The following is a 5,034-nucleotide window of genomic DNA, read 5'->3' as shown; positions in this document are numbered from 1 at the left end:
TGAGGCCAGTGGAACTTTTCTGTAAATTAGAAATAGGCGTTGTCAGAATTCCTATAAAAGGGAAAGATAGCTAAATAAAAAAATAGAGCAGACAACTTTCTTTCTTTCTTTCTTTCTCTTTCTTTCTTTCTTTTTTCTTTTTTTTGGAGCAATATTGTGAAAACTAGAGGTAAGAGATCATCTTGAATTATATACTGGGGGGCATTTTAGTTGCCTGCCTGCCTTTCTTTCTTTCTTTCTTTCTTTCTTTCTTTCTTTCTTTCTTTCTTTCTTTCTTTCTTTCTTTCTTTCTTTCTTTTTTTCTTTCTTTCTTTCTTTCTCCAGGAGCAATATTGTGAAAACTAGAGGTAAGAGATCATCTTGGATTATATCCTGGGGTGCATTTTAGTTGCCTTCCTTCCTTCTTTCCTTCCTTCCTTCCTTCCTTCCTTCCTTCCTTCCTTCTTTCTTTCTTTCTTTCTTTTTTTCTTTCTTTCTTTCTCCAGGAGCAATATTGTGAAAACTAGAGGTAAGAGATCATCTTGGATTATATCCTGGGATGCATTTTAGTTGCCTTCCAAACCTGCTACCTAGTTCAGGGAAAAAAATAAAAATTCATCCTTCATCTAAAATGGAGGTGGAAATTCAGATGCTGTAGAACTAAATTTTTGTCTTTGTTGGCCATTTTGGCTGGAGATGTGAACAGTTAGCAATAGTTGGAGGACCACACATTTCTCACTAGTGAGTGCATATCTGGGGAGGAAAGTCTACAATTTCCTTTTTGCTAATTCTCTTTTTTAGTTTCATTTCTGCTTAAGCACAGAATGTTATGCATTAACTCCGCCTTTCTTTGGACCAAATTCTTTTTTACCTTCCCCAACAGGATGCCAAATAGGTTAGGACTACAGAATCCTCCAGTATTCAGTAAGTCCAATGTCCATGGATTCTAGAAGCTGTAGTCCCAATGAATCTAGAGGATTCCATGGTGGGAAATGTCTGAGAACTAGATTTTTCAAAGCACATCACATACTAACTAAACCATTCTGCCTTTTTATCAAATTTTAAATATTGTCCCCTTCCATAATGTAATGGGCAGGCAGGAACAGAATAATTATGTTCATACATTACGATTTGCATAATTTTGGTTTAGTGTGCCCTATGAATGCAGCCATTGTAATTTATGAAAAACACAGAGTTAATAAATGATAGCTTTGATATTAACCCTAATATTAAGAAATGCTAGTACAGTATTCTTTTGTTGAGCACAAGTATATGTATGCACATTCGAGATCCTAAAACCTCATCCTCTCTACATCATGTTAGAAAACCTGGTTCTGTCTATCGGTTTTAGGTTATCATTTCTGTAGTATGTTTTTATTGACTAGGTTAGCTAGGTCTGATGAAAATTCAAATTCAAAACATCAAGTGGGCAGGAATTGGCTTTCACAGCAGACCTCAAAAGTTTTGGTGTCTTCATGTTAATTAAACAATATACATTCATATTTTTGTTTTGTTTTGTAGGCATGGTGACCCTGATCTTCTTGGCCAATGTGGAGCTCTTAAAATGTGATTAAGCTGAGCTGGAAGAAAACTCAGCATTTGTTTCTATTGAGAGTGATCAGTGGAACAAGCAGAAGGGGCTGCCCTAGTGCCCATTGGCTGGACATGTCTACAGAGATTCTCAATCATTCAGGTATGGTTGTCCCAAAGGCACACGAGGTTGTCACAAGGCAACTGGACTTTCTTTTTTCTCTTTGAAGATGTTTCGCTTCTTATCCAAAAAGCTTCTTCAGTTCTGAATGGATGATGGCAAGACAGCAAAGTCCACGTTTTGGACAGAGAGGACCGCTGGTTTGAAAGAGCGATCGAAGAGGCCATCTATGTCAAAACTGAACAGCCCTCTCTCAACAGAGAGGGAGGGATACGACATCATCTATCTTCAGTCTACAACACAGTCCTTTCAACAGTTCCAAGAAGGCTTCACACCCATTTGCACTACTCAGGTGACCCTGACAATACAGATAAGCCTCCAGGTGCCTCAACGACTTGCTAAAAAGAATGCAAATGACCAGCTGTCTGCAAGGAATATAAATCCTTCCATTCCCCACCAGTTGTCCAGTTGTCTTGTGAAAAAGCACTTTTGGAACATTGGCTGGACACTATAAAGGATGACACTGGGATGACCATGGTGGATCTGAAGGAGACAGAGCGAGACAGAGGGGCATGAAGAGCGCTGATCCTTTGAATGGCCCAGGGTCGGACATGAATGAATGGCTGGTGATGACGCTTCTACTGGGGGGATGGAGGAAAATGTTTCTCTAGCTCCTTTTCTGTTTATTTGTTCATGACTCCCTAGGTAGGTTCATATCATGTTTTAAGCCATCATGTACTTTCCTTGTTTGTAGTTGAGTATGTTTTTGGTGCCAAATTGACAGCAGTTTCTTTAATAAACTGCAATTAAATAAAGTGTGGGTTTTGTGTGAACACAGACAATATGTTATCTTCTGGAATACAACTGGTCTGGAGACAAACTTTATATTTAGATGTAATGTAATAGAATATAAGAAATTAACTGCTACCAATATAATGTTTGTCCATTATATCAGGGGTCTCCAGCTTGGCAACTTTAAGATTTGTGGATTTCAACTCCCAGAATTCCTAGGGCTGGCTGGGGAATTCTGGAAGTTGAAGTCCACAAGTCTTAAAGTTGTCAAGTTTGGAGACCTCTGCATTTTATGACCATTTTCTCTCATCTTGCATTGGAAATGGCAATTCACCATCTCCAGGCTTTTGGAGAAATCTTTTGTTGCTGTGAGGTTTCAGTTTTATGCCTACACAATTCATGAAGTAGAGAGACAAGTTAATATTTGTGTCTGCTGCTTCAGGCAGTTTCCCAAATAAGTCTATTTCCTTCTCAGAGCAGATAAAGCTTTGGGAAAGGCCATCAACATAAAGATTGTCAGATCAGATCAGAAGGTCAGAGTGGGAAATGGCCAGCTTTATCGATTTTGTCCCACTTTAAATTCTTAGGTGACCAAAGCTGACCTGGAAAGAAGAATTGCATCACTTTTTTTAAAAAAAAAAGATAATTAGGTTTGGCCATGATTTCTTGCAAAATTCCCAACAGCTGAGTTCAAACAATGTGGGTGGACTCAACTAGTGTGACTCTTGAGAACAATTGTTGGAAAAAACAAGTCAGAAATTATGTTTCCTGATTCTGGGTTTCTCGTCTTCCATTTGATATGTGAACTGGTAGACCTAACGAGACTGATTAATCTGCATAGTTCTGCTAAAGTACTTCTTGTTTATTTAAATTTTTGCAGGGATGGGATCCCATGAAGCAAAGCCACAGGGAACATATGGACAAAAGTTAACAGCATCACTGACAAGGCCAAGTACTTGACCTATGACTTGAATATTTTGCGGCTGATCACCACAGACGACAAGATTCTGTGTTGTCAGTTATAGAAAACATATCTGCTGCCCTTTCCCCTGTTTTGCAGAACTTTTACACATTAACTTTTTCTAATTCAGCTATAAGCTCAGGGGCATTTGTGAAGCTCTCTTGCAAGCGTCAGCAATTTAACAGAATGAATCCTGCTGGATTAATGGAGAATTTATAGCCCGATTCATACAGTGTCCTAAGTTGTGATTTATTACATAAACCAGTGATGTTTAGCCATAAACCAGGGATGTAGGTAGAAGGCCTTGGAATCAGATATTGGATCTGAGTCAAGGATCCAGTTGTGGACTGCACTACTGAGACATGTGTAAAACAACAAAGTCTGGGAAGGAATGTTGGTGTGGAAATGATAACACTATTCAAGACCAAGAAGAAAGGCAAATAGATTAAACAGTTTGAGAACCACCACACTATATGCAAATATACTTTCTATTAGTGGAAAACCATTTAATTTGCCTAGAGATTTCTATAAATGTTTCACTGGAGCTGTATTGTTCAAATGTATTTTAATTTTAAATGAAAAACGACCATAAAACTGTATGAATCTTCACCTCCAATGTTTTTTTGTGACTGTAGTTAAATACTTCCCAACTTCTTCAGATGTATTCTTAAGTATATATTTTCAGAGTAGCCTTAAATTTCACTTTGGGGATTTCTTTTTGGCAATCATCTGATTTCTGCTAGTCTTACTCTTCTTAAACTTCAAAACTGGAACAATGGCAGACAAACTTTCAGGATTTAAGAATTGGATTTTTTTTAATGGATGGGCATTAATACCACTTTGGGCAGGACACCAATGTCTAAACCCTGCCTTTTTTTCTTTTAAAAAATATCCAAATCATAAAGAACTCTGCTCTCCAAGAATGCCTTACCCCAATAAAGTTTAAATCATTAAATATGTCGCTTTTCCATGAAAAATCAATGGCTTTGGGGAAGAAAAAAATTGGAGGAGAGAGTGCTATACAAGCATATGCAGCTTTGAGATCCTGAAGGGAAGGTGGGACAGTCACCTTTCAAGCAAGTGGACATAACAGAGATTTGGCAATTCCAAAATGGGATCTTAGAGATCACATGTAGACCATGGACCATCATCTCCCCATAATTCTAGGTGATTTGGTGGTAAGAATCCCAACCCTTTTTGTTCCTTCTTTGTTATGTTATTCCTTTTTTCTCACATCTCTCTTTTATTTTCACATTTCTTCTCAGCTTTTTTGTTACGTTTTGCTGTTACAAGTAACTTGTTACTCACTGTTTCCTCCACCCTGTTTCCTCCACACAAACAATAATAAACAAATGTTGGTTGTTGGGTTAGTAATGACCAATGTTGGCCTAAAGATTTCACAATTGGGCGTAGTCCATGAAAATCCCAAATCTTCTTTTACACAGATACACAAAATAGGCTATTGTGCCTTTGTTGAACTTGGCATGTATCCCACTATAAAATCTGTTGAGATGTAGCTCAGGTTTTCTGAAAAAGTGTTGGCAGTGTGATCTTTACACTCGACTTATGAAATTTGGTCTCTGATGCTTTATACAGAACCTCTCTTCAGTTGCAACACTCTCTTCAAGGGGTAGCCATGTTGGTTGTAAAC

The sequence above is a fragment of the Crotalus tigris genome, unplaced genomic scaffold (assembly GCF_016545835.1).
Source record: "Crotalus tigris isolate CLP2741 ecotype Arizona unplaced genomic scaffold, ASM1654583v1 scf7180000024338.4412243, whole genome shotgun sequence".
NCBI lineage: Eukaryota > Metazoa > Chordata > Lepidosauria > Squamata > Viperidae > Crotalus > Crotalus tigris.
This window is presented reverse-complemented; position numbering follows the sequence as displayed.